The following is a 14,387-nucleotide window of genomic DNA, read 5'->3' as shown; positions in this document are numbered from 1 at the left end:
GCCACTTCTTTGCCCATTCTCCTAGTCTGTCTAAGTCCTTCTGCAGCTGCCCTGCTCCCTCAGCACTACCTGCCCCTCCACCTATCTTCATATTGTTCACAAACTTGGTCATAGAGCCATCAATTCCATCATGTAAAAAGAAATGGTCCCAACACTGACCCCAGCACAGCCCCACTCGTCACTGGCAGCCAACCAGTAAAGGCTCCCTTTATTCTCACTCTGATTAGCAGGAGGTCATGCAGGTATCTTCCCTGTCATACCATGGGCTTTTAACTTGTTAAGCAGTGGTGTCATGTGCTGCACTTTGTCAAAGGCCTTCTGAAAATCCAAGTACACAATGTCCACCGATTCTCCTTCGTCTATCCTGCTTGTTATTTCTTCAAAGAATCGCAACAGATTTGCCAGACAGGATTTTCCCATGTTGAATTTGGCCTGTTTTATCACGTGCCTCCAAGTACCTTGAGACCTCGTCCTTAACAATCAACTCCTATGTCTTTCCAAACATTGAGGGCTGTCTAACTGGCCTATAATTTCCTTTCTTCTGCCTCTCTCCCTTCTTGAAGAGTGGAGTGGCATTTCCAATTTCCAGTCCTTCAAAACCGTAGCAGAGTCTAGAGATTTGTGAAAGATCATTACTAATGCCTGCACGATCTTCCCAGCTACCTCTTTCAGAATCCTGGGATACAGTCTATCTGGTCCAGGTGATATCCATCTTCAGACACCATCTCTCTAGAAATAGTAATTGCACTCACTTCTGCCCTGACATTCTTAAACTTCCGGCCTACTGCTAGTGTCTTCCATAGTAACATACTTATTTAGTTTCTTTGCCATTTCTTTGTCTCCCATTACGACCTCTCCAGCATCATTTTCTAGCAGACTGATATCTACGCTCGCCTCTCTTTTACATTTTATATATGTGAAAACTCTTTTCGTATCCTCTTTAATGTTGTTAGCTGTTGATATGAATGGCTTTGATTGCAAATGTCAGATTAAGTTACCTAAATTGCAAAATGCAAGCAAGAACTGCAGGAATAATTTATTTTTCTTCGGGGAAGTTTTTAACAAATGCCAATGTTGAAGTGATTGTAAAAAATCAACATGTAAAATGGATTTTGTGATGTGCCAGAAATCAGTTATACTCTAATAAATCATCTGAGCAGTGTCCTGATTAATCTACAACTGTATTTCACTTTACTAATAGGGACCTGGTTTAAAAATTAAAAAATGAAGCAGCAGAATAAAGAAGAAAGTTAATTGATTGCGAGTGCTGGATGTATAGGAAGTACAGTGAGATGCAAAGCTCATCTTTGTCAAGTTTGTGCTTTCACTGAAGCTCGCTCAATATTGTATCCAGGTAGTGATATTACTGAAGAGGCCACCTGAACAAAGGTGACCGATCAGACTCCGACCTCATCTGTCACCTTTGCCTGAGTGGTTTCGGGAAGGTGCCCCTCGGCATCATCCTGAACCCACTGGATAGAAGGAATCCATCTCTCCTCCACCAACAACTGCAAAGCAGAGACAGCCGAACATGGGTCATCTGTTGTTACTTCTCTGCATCTACCAATAATAGTTTTCAGTGATAGTTATCTGCATTTACAGAGCATGTTCCATTCAGATCTGCAAGCTGCTTTTAAGTACATTGCACAATATAAATGCCCCTTTTTCTTGCAATTGAACAGTACGAGTGCTGGTAGCCACCGCATTATTTAAGCAGGGTGCCCAGTGTGGCCTCCGCTGCACATGTTTTGAGCAGGTCATACCATTCTGTGCGTGATTCTGCATGCTTTTTAAATAAAACGTGATACGGACGTGAGTCGTGTCCCGAAACAAAGACTATTTATTCCTCTCCTTAGATGCTGCCTGACCTGCTGAGTTCCTCCAGCATTTGTAGGCTTGATACCAAACTTTTCAATAGTTTGCCTTAAACTATCATAATATTGTTTATCACATTGAGCATCATGTGCGATTAGTTGGAAGGCCTTTTCAATTGATTATTTTATGAAGGTGTTGCCTTGTGATAATGAAATTACAACACTGTCACTTTCTTTACTTAAGATATGACAGTTGCATGCTCAGAGACTCCATAAGATCTTGTCATTAATGCCATTACCCAGCAAATGTCCCTTGTTAGTATAGTTGTTTGTATACCCATCTGTCATGTGGGAGACAGGTTCAATTCACCAGCGGCGGAGATGGTTTTAGTGCTTCCATATTAAATGGAACGGCAAGTTGTATTTTGCAGAGCAGACTGGATGGGCTGAATGGTATAATTCTGCTCCTATGCCTTATGGTCTTATATTTAAGGAATAATGGATGAACAAGGATTGGTGTCTTGACCCACAGGAAGATTCATTAAGAATAAGAACAATGCCACTCCAATTTGAAAGATTCCAAACAACAAATCAAAAATGTCTTATTACTGTCTTAAACGGGTAAGATTCAGGTTCAGATACATCTATTTATACATGTAATTGAAACATACAGTGGAATGCGTTAACAACAAATACAACCTAAGGATGTCTGCAAATATCGCCACACATTCCAGTGCCAACATTGCAGGCCCCCAATGTAACACACACAAAATGCTATCACCTATCACCTGGTGTTTCACTCTCCCCTCCCACCACCTTTTGAATCTACTTCTCAGCTTTTCTTTTCCCCGGTCCTGTCGAAACGTTTCAGCCCGAAATGTGGACTGTACTTTTTTTCCACAGATGCTGCCTGGCCTGCTGAGTTCCTCCAGCATTTTGCGTGGGTTGCTTTGATTTCCAGTATCTGCAGATTTTCTCTTGTTTGTGATACGCACGATGTTCAGCAGTCAACACAAGCAACATGACAACTGCAAACAAAACCAGCCCCCTTCCTCCATCCCATTCACACACAGACAGGCCTCTAACCCCAGGACAAGCTCCCCATGGGCCTCCAGCCTCCAGGGGACTCAAAGGCTTGCAGACATCAGGCTTCTGACTCATTGGGCTCGAGTCTCACAGACCCTGGGCTTCAGTCATCAGGCCTTGACTTCTTGACCCACCGACTTCTGTCTTCGCCTTTGAACTTCAACCCTGATATTGACAGAACCCTGAATTCCTAGAATTCCAGATTCACCAACTCGTCAACTAGAGGGTCACCAGCCATCTTGCCTCCTGCTCACATATATTAAACAGTGGTCTCCAGCTATAGATACCCTCATAAGTAGACATATCCTCTCGATATCCACCCTGCCAAGAACCTCTGGAGTCTAGATCTTCCATGTTTCAAAGCACGTCTGCTCACTTGAAGTTTAAGTTCAAGTTTACTTGTCATTCAACTATACATGAATACCCATGAATACAGCCAAATGAAACAGTGTTACTCCAGGGCCAAGATGCAAAATACACTACCAATGGCCATAGACAGCATAAAGCACAGACAGCACATATAAAATAACAGGTAAGCATACAGTCACCCAAAAAACAATATAACCATATAACCATATAACAATTACAGCACCAAAACAGGCCATCTCAGCCCTTCTAGTCCGTGCCGAACCCTTACTCTCACCTAGTCCCACCGACCTGCACTCAGCCCATAACCCTCTGTTCCTTTCCTGTCCATGTATCTATCCAATTTCACTTTAAACAACATCGAACCTGCCTCAACCACTTCTGCTGGAAGTTCGTTCCACACAGCTACCACTCTCTGAGTAAAGAAGTTCCCCTTCATGTTACCCCTAAACTTTTGCCCTTTAACTCTCAACTCATGTCCTCTTGTTTGAGTCTCCTCCACTCTCAATGGAAAAAGTCTATCCATGTCAACTCTATCCATCCCCCTCATAATTTTAAATACCTGTATATATAGCCCAAGTCCTTGAGTGACATGTCCTGTAAATTGATGGTGCATGGGTGTTATCAGCAAGAACAAGCAGTTCCCAGCAATCCGCACATGAACATATGCACATAATCCGGCCTGTCATTTCACAAATCAGACACTGGAGGGCAGCACTAACAGGAGGGCTAGCCCCCAACCCAGCATGGACATTGTGCTACACTGCCTCTGGCATTAAGGATTGCCAACTGTCCCATATTAGCCAGGACATCCCGTATATTGGGCTAAATTGGTTCGTCCCATAGGGGACCGCCCTTGTCCCGTATTTCCCCCGCTAAGGTAGAGCGTTCCTATGAAACCATTCATAAGCCAAAATAATGTAAAGCGAAGAAGCAATTACCATTAATTTATATGGAAAAAATTTTTGAGCATTCCCAGACCCAAAAAATAACCTACCAAATCATACCAAATAACACATAAAACTTAAAATAACAATAACATATAGTAAAAGCAGGAATGATATGATAAATACACAGCCTATATAAAGTAGAAATAATGTATGTGCAGTGTAGTTTCACTTAACAGAATCGGGAAAATTAAGCCAAAACCGATTTGTAGAAAAAAAATCGGCACGTACACGCATTCGCACACAAGTACCCACGCAAGGCTTCATGGTCATGGTGGTCTTTGTCAGGGTAAACACTGTCCCATATTTGACTGCTACTTTTGTCCCTTATTTGGGAGTGGGAAAGTTGGCAGCCCTACTGGAGTCTCCTTCCCTAAACTGCTGCCACAGGCAAGCCTTCATGAGGCCTAGACCTTGCTACAACTGAGGCCATGCAGTTCCCCTGCCATCTGTCTCACAATAAACAATGCAGCATTTTACAATATCAACGTCCAACAGGGTCTTGCAAACACCCACAGTTAGACTGCACACCGCCTTCACGCACTGACTCTGAAGCCTTCCTGTAGCAGGCAGTAATATGATCCACTCCGAGCCCAGTTCCTTCACCAAAGAGTAGCTCACTGATGGGGTAGACCTGCAGTACCTGAAGTTCTTAATGTCCAGCATTGTCCTACAATCATAAAAATGTTTAAAAAAGACAAAAACATCTTTAGCTGACAATTGAGAGGCTGCTGTCTCCAAACGTGCTGCCATCTTACCGGAAACTCTTCTAAACTCCCAGCCTGTCCAATCTCTCCTCAAAAAACAACCATCCCATTCCAGGGATACGAGTCTCACCCTGAAGCGTGACTGTTTATTCCCCTCCATAGATGCTTGCCAAGTTTCTCCAGCTTTTCTTAAGTGTGCTTATCAAGATTTATGGCACCTGCAGAATCTCCTGTGCCTCTGTATATTTGGTCAACCTCCTCTGAATTGATACTTCCTCCCCAAACAGGAAGTGTGTTAACATATGATGAAAGCATGTGAAACCAGACATGGTTTCACCAATATCCTGTATGAACCATGTCCTCTCATGAAAGTTTTCTAATTAATTACCATGCCTGCCTATTAAGAATCATATTCTAGATCCCTTTGCATCGCGAAGTTCTACATTCTCTCAACATTTAAATAATATGCTTGAAAATCAAAACTACAGATGCTGGAAATCTGTAATAAAGGCAGAAAAAGCTGGAAAACTCAGCAGCTCAGGCAAGCTTCTGAGGGGAAGAGAAAACATCTCTCCTGACCTACTAAAGCATTTCCAGCATTTTTTAATTTTCATATTTTTTAAATTTTGTGCAAAACTGGATATTTTTGCATTTACTCACATCTTACCTGCGTTTGTCAGATTGTTGCCCACATACTTAATCTATCAATAGTGCTTTGTAAGCTCTTCATCTACTTCACACAAGTTTAATTTCCTATTTAATTGTTTGATGTAACAATATCTAAGTTTGCAATTGTGATATCTCCAAACATAGCATGCAAACCTCCATATTGTAACAAAAGAACGGTTAAAGACATATTACTCAAACTCAATTCAAAGAGACACAAGTTACTAAATACGTTCTTTGTCCCCTTCTTGACATTCATCTCCATTGATCAGGAAAACATAATCATTATTTTTAGATTTCTTTAAATACTCCCTGGCATTTGCCTCCTGAAAATTTCCAGAGCAGAATGTAATTTCGAATCATGATTATACTGACAATCTCCAACATTTCGTGTGTGTTGCATAGGAAAACTTTGAATTGATACAGTATATATACTGTACCTTAACTATTATTGTAGTCTGATATATGCTTTCAAATATTCCTCAAGATCAGCAGATTATTTTAGTTCTTCTAAACTTATGACGGCTTTGGCTGAGATCAGAGAAATGATGTTATGAGTGAACATAACAGATTGGTTTTAATTGCATAAGCACTTGTCAAAATTGTGTACACTTTGGATTTTTCCCCTCATTGCTCATGTGAACTGATAGCTCCATTGGATCAGAAGCCCTTGACACACATTGTCCTTTGAAGTCCTGGGAAGTGAGCACAGGCAGGGCTTCAGGAGAGCGTAAACAGGGAAGAAACATTTGCCAAGTAAAAAAAAACTATACACAACAGTAGTCCTTATGCAAAAATATATTTAAAAAACTTCCTTTGTATTCACTCCTTCTGATATTCCTTAAGGTAGAAGGGCCTGTTTGTTAACATAGAATGTAACAGCTCAGTACAGTCCCTTTGGCCCATGAAGTTTTGCGGACTTTTCAACCTACTCAAAGATCATTCTAACCCTTCGCTCCTACATAGCCCTCCCTTTTGCTATCACCCATATACCTATATAAGAGTTCTTTAAACGTCTCTAATATATCTGCATCTACCAATACCCCTGGCAGTGCATTGCACGCATCCAACACTCACTGTAGAAACCTCTGACCTCTGACATTCTCCCTATACTTTCCTCCAGTCACTTTAAACTTAAGCCCCCTCATATTAGTCATTTCTGCCCTGGGAAAAAGGTCTCTGGCTAACTACTGGCTACACATCTATCCAGTCACTCTTCGTCCTCCTTCACTCCAAAGAGAAAAGCCCTAGCTCGCTTAACCTATCCTCCTTTGTTCTCAAGGTTTTAATCAACTTCTCACTTTGCTGGACTGCAAAGGGCTTGTTTCTGTGATGCAATGTTCTATGTCCTAATTTGTTTTAGGAGTCGGTGATGTTAAAATCTAGTTCCCTCTCTCAACACCCTTCCCCAAGACTTCAATTTCTTTTCTTTTTTTAGGTTATGGACATTATCACGAAGGTGGGTGATTGGCTGCCCACCTGTGCCATGTGACAAAACACTCAGTGAAACAAGGCCAATTCATACTGTTTTGTATTTTTGTAGCCTTTATTACTGTAATGACATCATCAATATGGTGAAAATATCTTTTCCAAGAAGGTTTCCAGCTTGTGAATTCTCCTTTCAACCTTTTTACCTTCATGCCTGCTGGAGTGCTGAGTGCATCAGCAGGGAGCCCCGGGGCCAGGTTTTACTTCTCCAAGTTCATAAATGCAGAAGCTGGAAATCTTGAGCAATGCAAAATGCTGGAGGAACTCAGCAAATTAGGCAGAATTAACAGTCAACCTTTCAGGCTGAGACCCTTCATCGTGACTGGAAAGGAAGGGATCCGAAACCAAAATAAGAAAATGGTCTATTATCGTCTCCTATCAGATCCCTTCTTCAGCCCTTTACCTCGGCCGGCTATCCCTTCCCAACTTCTTATTTCATCCTGTCGTGTATGTGGCCTGGTTACACAACAATGGTGCAGGTGCCCCCCGCTTTTCGAACGTTCGCTTTACGAAACCTCTCTGTTATGAAAGACCTACATTAGTTACCTGTTTTTACTAACAGAAGGTGTTTTCACTGTTACGAGAAAAAGCAGCGCACGCCCCGAGCAGACGATCTCCCCCGGATTCGGAACTGCATTCTAGCCGGCATTGCTTAAACACGTGCCTGTGAGCAGCCGTTAGCAAGATGAGTTCTAAGGTATCGGAAAAGCCTAAAAGAGCTCGTAGGGGTGTTACACTTAGGGTAAAACTAGACATAATTAAGCGTTTCGATCGTGGTGAACGAAGTAAGGACAACGTGAGTTTGGCTTGTGGAAGTTGACGGAGATGATGTTGAAGAGGTTTTGGCATCCCATAACCAAGAACTGATAGATGAAGAGCTGATGCAATTGGAAGAGGAAAGGATAACAATCAAAACTGAAAGCAGTAGCGAATGGACCAAAAGTGAAGTCGTCCAGGAACTGAACGTGAAGCAACTGCGTGAGATTTTCGCTGCAATGATAAAGTACGACTTTAATTTTGAAAGGGTATGTCGGTTTAGGGCATATTTGCAGGATGGTTTGAGTGCTTACAAAGAACTGTATGATAGAAAAATGCACGAGGCTAAGCAGTCAAGCAAGCCTTCCACATCAACCACAGCTGACGACAAACCTCGACCTTCGACATCGAGGCAGGCAGACATAGAAGAAGATGACCTGCTTGCCATGATGGAAACAGACGATGAGATGACACCCAAGTGTCCCACCACCCCAACCCCCGGGCCGCAGACAGATACCAATTTGTGGAGAATGTAGTGGTACACGGGACGCATCCAGCACATCTTTAAGAAAAAGCCGAAATAAACATGCTAATTAATTAGGTGCCGCTTGGTACGTAAATGTCGGCCCAGATCAGAGGCGATTGCCGATTGCGTCGCCTCTGATCTGGGCTGACATTTACATGCCGGGCGGCACCTAATTAATTAACGCAACACACATCAAAGTTGCTGGTGAATGCAGCAGGCCAGGCAGCATCTCTAGGAAGAGGTACAGTCGACGTTTCAGGCCGAGACCCTTCGTCAGGACTAACTGAAGGAAGAGTGAGTAAGGGATTTGAAAGTTGGAGGGGGAGGGGGAAATCTAAAATGATAGGAGAAGACAGGAGGGGGAGGGATGGAGCCAAGAGCTGGACAGGTGATTGGCAAAAGGGAATACGAGAGGATCATGGGACAGGAGGTCCAGGAAGAAAGACAAGGAGGGGGGGGACCCAGAGGATGGGCAAGAGGTATATTCAGAGGGACAGAGGGAGAAAAAGGAGAGTGAAAGAAAGAATGTGTGCATAAAAATAAGTAACAGATGGGGTACAAGGGGGAGGTGGGGCCTAGCGGAAGTTAGAGAAGTCGATGTTCATGCCATCAGGTTGGAGGCTACCCAGACGGAATATAAGGTGTTGTTCCTCCAACCTGAGTGTGGCTTCATCTTTACAGTAGAGGAGGCCGTGGATAGACATGTCAGAATGGGAATGGGATGTGGAATTAAAATGTGTGGCCACTGGGAGATCCTGCTTTCTCTGGCGGACAGAGCGTAGATGTTCAGCAAAGCGGTCTCCCAGTCTGCGTCGGGTCTCGCCAATATATAAAAGGCCACATCGGGAGCACCGGACACAGTATATCACCCCAGTCGACTCACAGGTGAAGTGTTGCCTCACCTGGAAGGACTGTTTGGGGCCCTGAATGGTGGTAAGGGAGGAAGTGTAAGGGCATGTGTAGCACTTGTTCCACTTACACGGATAAGTGCCAGGAGGGAGATCAGTAGGGAGGGATGGGGGGGGACGAATGGACAAGGGAGTTGTGTAGGGAGCGATCCCTGCGGAATGCAGAGAGGGCGGGGAGGGAAAGATGTGCTTTGTGGTGGGATCCCGTTGGAGGTGGCAGAAGTTACAGAGAATAATATGTTGGACCCGGAGGCTGGTGGGGTGGTAGGTGAGGACCAGGGGAACCCTATTCCTAGTGGGGTGGCGGGAGGATGGAGTGAGAGCAGACGTACGTGAAATGGGGGAGATGCGTTTAAGAGCAGAGTTGATAGTGGAGGAAGGGAAGCCCCTTTCTTTAAAAAATGAAGACATCTCCCTCGTCCTAGAATGAAAAGCCTCATCCTGAGAGCAGATGCGGCGGAGACGGAGGAATTGGGAGAAGAGGATGGCATTTTTCCACATCCCATTCCCATTCTGACAACACTCAGGTTGGAGGAACAACACCTTATATTCCGTCTGGGTAGCCTCCAACCTGATGGCATGAACATCGACTTCTCTAACTTCTACTAGGCCCCACCTCCCCCTCGTACCACATCTGTTACTTATTTTTATGCACACATTCTTTCTCTCACTCTCCTTTTTTGTCCCTCTGAATATACCTCTTGCCCATCCTCTGGGTCCCCCCCCCCCGTCTTTCTTCCCCGATCTCCTGTCCCATGATCCTCTCGTATCCCCTTTTGCCAATCACCTGTCCAGCTCTTGGCTCTATCCCTCCCCCTCCTGTCTTCTCCTATCATTTTGGATCTCCCCCTCCCCCTCCAACTTTCAAATCCTTTACTCACTCTTCCTTCAGTTAGTCCTGACGAAGGGTCTCGACCTGAAACGTCGACTGCACCTCTTCCTACAGATGTTGCCTGGCCTGCTGCGTTCACCAGCAACTTTCATATGTGTTGCTTGAATTTCCAGCATCTGCAGAATTCCTGTTGTTTACCTAATTAATTAGCTTGTTTATTTCAGCTTTTTTCTTAAAGATGTGCTGGGTGCGTCCCGGCTGCCGCTGGACACCTGCATGCTTCGCGGATCGGTATCGGTTCGCTGCTCAGAGGGTGGGGGCCACTGCACCACCCTAACCTCCGACGATTCAGCTTAACATCCCATCATCAGTGTGCTCGGCGCTGTCCCAATTCCGGTAAGTGATACTACACTGTACATACATTATTACTACTTTATATCGGCTGTGTATTTTTATGTGTTATTTGGTATGATTTGGCAGCTTCATAGCTTAAAGGTTACTGAAGAGCACTTGTGCCGTGTTTGTGCCGAGAGTGCTTGCGTGAGATTTTCACTACGGAGAACAATGCGGCAATGATTGTGAAATAGTATTTTTACTTTATATAGGCTGTGTATACATCATATCATTCCTGCTTTTACAGTATGTTACTGTTATTTTAGGTTTTATGTGTTATTTGGCATGATTTTGTAGATTATTTTTGGGTCTGCGAACGCTCACAAATTTTTCCCATATAAATAAATGGTAATTGCTTCTTCGCTTTACGACATTCCGGCTTACGAACCGTTTCATAGGATCGCTCTACTTTCAGGTGGCGGGGGAAACCTGTATTAATAAAAACGCTGGAGACGGGAGCTAAGGTTCATGGTTCTTTACTGGCAGAAACCGAACTCGCACACACATACAGGTCAATACACGCCTAATAGCGCATTCAACGACGTGTTACTAAAACATAAAGTAGTCCCTTATTATACTGTAGGCTATACAGTACACTCCTCCCCTTTTATTTTAATAGTGTATCAACTGTTTTATTTTACTGGGGAACTATGCTAAACAAATATGTTTGCCCTTAACATAAAAACGCCTACCATTTGTTTAATTAGTAACGTAATAATATCAAATTATGGCAAGCTTTTTTTAAACTTTTGGTCTAAGTTAAAGTTAAAGTCTGTCCCGAGCCTTGTGGCCCATCAGACCCATTTATAACTCAAGTCTCGTGGGGTGGGGGGGGGTCTTCTCTGCCTCTCCGGGTAACACCTGTCAATAAACTTAGATTAGATTAGATTAGATTATGAGGACACACAGTCCTATTTTATTGTTATTTAGTAATGCATGCATTAAGAAATGATACAATGTTTTTCCAGAATGATATCACAGAAACACATGACAAACTGACTGAAAAACTGACTAAGACCACATAATTATAACGTATAGTTACAACAGTGCAAAGCAATACCGTAATTTGATAAAAACAGACCAAAGTCTGCACAGTAAAAGTCTCAAAGTCTCTTGAAAGTCCCATCATCCCACGCAGACAGTGAACCTCCAGTGCCGCAAATTTGCCAATGCAGCATCCTGGAAGCATCCGACCACAGTCTGACTCCGAGTCCATCCGAAAACTCCGAGCCTCCGACACCGAGCACTGAGCGCCATCTCTGCCGAGCGCTTCGACCCCGGCCCTGGCAACAGGCAATAGGCAAAGCCAAGGATTTGGGACCTTGTTTGTTTTAATACAGATTTCCATATAAAAGTCATGAAAAGGTGACCTCTGATACGCACCTCCAACTTGCTAATAGTTCTAGGCAGCAGATCGCCTCCGTATAATGAAGACTCCTCTGTGCAGCTGTCCTAGATATATACGTATATTTGTGCTATCACTTGTCTTCCTTACCCATGTCTCATTTGTTCCAACTGAGCTAATTACACGGCCAATCTTCGTATTCTCCTTAGATTCCAAATAGATGGCCTGACCTTTATGATACTATCTCTTATTGCATAATAACTTCCCATCTTCTATTCATGCTTCATATCTTTGTGCTGGTGATTCAGCAGGGGCGCTGGGAAGATGATCAGGAGAAGACGGAGATGCTGTCACTGTTTGTGGAACACATTATTTTGGGAGTTAAAGAAATACATGATAAATTGGAGAGCAAGGTTGCATTCTACGCTGGTCAACTTGCAAAGAGTTTGAACAGCAACGCTAGAAGATCCTGAGGGCTCTTTCGGCTGTGATTCAGGTCCTCAGGGACTGTAAAGATAGTGCAGGATGTCTGTTCTTCAGGTACGATCTGAAAGAATATACAATTTACTTAGGAGAACTCAACGATCCCATCCTGCTTCATTGTGATCATTTTTGCAGTTTGAAATGTATAAAGCGGTGGCTTGAATCAGGATAACAACTCTGCCAACTGTGCCGTACTTCTGTAGATGATAATTATGTACTAGCGGTAACAGAAGGAATAAGTGAAAATGTAGCAAAATTATTTCACAAGAGGTGTGATGCATTTTTTATAGCTTTGGTTTCCATGGTCTGCTTCAAAGATGACTTGCCACAAACAAAGAAGTGGTTGGTGATCTGCTGTCTCTGCTAGTTATTCAAAAGTCGGGGCAATCCAATAACTCACAGAAAGATCAGTACTTTACTAGTAATCGTTCACCATTTGATGAAGCAGTTGATCAAAATCCTGTTGTTCGTTCCATTGTTCTTAAACTGCTGTTAAAGTACCGTTTTGCTGATATTAAGGATTACCTGCAGTGCTATCTGTCTGGCCCAAGAGGGAGAATTCCTTCAGATGCACATCCGGCACAATTGTGAAAATACAACAATAGAAACCTTAAAGTTTGTTGCCAGAATTCGCCTCTGTTGTGTTGCTCTTTCCCAACTTCTTTCTGAAAAATAAGACACATTGCTGAGGATTCAAAATATGTACGTGCAAAAGAAACTTCTCTGCAAAGGATTAAGTGTATGATTCTTAATGGAGGAAATGATTGGTTTGAGATTTACCGTGTGGGAAAGCTGTTCTGTTTGACTGGAGATGCTGGACTTCTTGGAGATTTAAGCTTATTGAGAGTTTGCAGATCTTCCATTATCTGTTCATCTGTTAACAAGTAATTTAACTGTGCAGGTGCAGGTTTTTGTCTTTTGTCTGTAATTGGAACAGGGTCATTAGGTCTCCTCCTTAGTTTCCTTGTTATTATTGGCTTTACCTCCATAGAATCTCCTGTGAGTTCCATTGTTAGCCTCTCATTCTCAATCATCTTTTTCTTTTCTTCCAACTCAATCTTTTTATCTTCAAATTCCTTCACTGCTGCTTTCTTCTCTTTAATATAATTCCTTTCTCCTTGTTCTGTCTCCAATTGTAGAAAAAGCTCTGCATTTCATATTCTTTCCTTGTATTGTTGATCTAGTTTCTTCATCCTTTTCTGATACTCCTGCAAAGTGCCTTCCTGTTACTGCTGTAGCTGTCTTTTGAGAGATATCAATTTCACCTGGTACATCTGCTCTTTTACTTCCAGGTAGTCTTCATCATCCTGCTTATTGGCAATATCTGTTTCCCTTGCATCCTCTGTATCTTCATCTGAGTCGCGGCCACGGATACTGCGTTCATCCTCATCGCCGATGCTGTCTAGCTCCTCCTCGTCGTTGTAATAGTCAACAATAGGTGAGAGGAGAGCTGTGGACATCTTCCCCGCCAAGCTGCCCTCCTTTGTTGACACATCCAGTGCCTTGATGGTATGCCAATCCAACTGGATTTTCCTGAGCCATTCACATTTCAGCAATGGTGGTCCTCCATTTTTCAGTACATAGAGGTTCAGCTGCTGTGTTTTGTCTCTGTAGGTCACTGTCACTTTAATTTTACCTTTGGGATGCACTTTCTGTCCTGTGTAAATCTTTAGCAGTAGTTTAGTTCGTTTCAGAGGTATGTGAGAAAACAGTTGTTTGTAGTCGTGTCCGGAGATCACTTAAAGCTGAGCCTGTGTCCAGCTCCATTTTCAGTCTCACGCCCGCCGCTTGTGGAGTGATTCATATTGCTCTTCGATCATCTGTCTCTTTCATGCTGTGAAGTTGCCGACAAGACAATTCATTTTTGTCGGAGTCGTTTTCACCAGAACTGCCTTATTTCGTTTTGGAATATGCTACAAATAAAATGTCACTGAACAGAAATGAAGGAAAGAAATGTTACTGTTGTGGGAACAGGTCACATGACCCGGATGACTGTTGGTTTAAAGACAAAAAATGCCGAAACTGTGGCAGACAGGGCCATATTGGCAAAGTATGCAAAGCTAGTAAACA

At 43.1% G+C, this 14,387-nt stretch overlaps 1 pseudogene; it reads right to left on the bottom strand.

Annotated features, from left to right (window-relative positions):
• Positions 1-11,891: 11,891 nt before the first annotated feature.
• LOC140211959 (sin3 histone deacetylase corepressor complex component SDS3-like) lies at positions 11,892-13,777 on the bottom strand (annotated as a pseudogene).
• Positions 13,778-14,387: the final 610 nt, after the last annotated feature.

The sequence above is a fragment of the Mobula birostris genome, chromosome 1 (genome assembly GCF_030028105.1).
Source record: "Mobula birostris isolate sMobBir1 chromosome 1, sMobBir1.hap1, whole genome shotgun sequence".
NCBI classification, from domain to species: domain Eukaryota; kingdom Metazoa; phylum Chordata; class Chondrichthyes; order Myliobatiformes; family Myliobatidae; genus Mobula; species Mobula birostris.
Note: the sequence above shows the minus strand (reverse complement) of the source record. Positions and strands in the feature narration are given on the sequence as shown.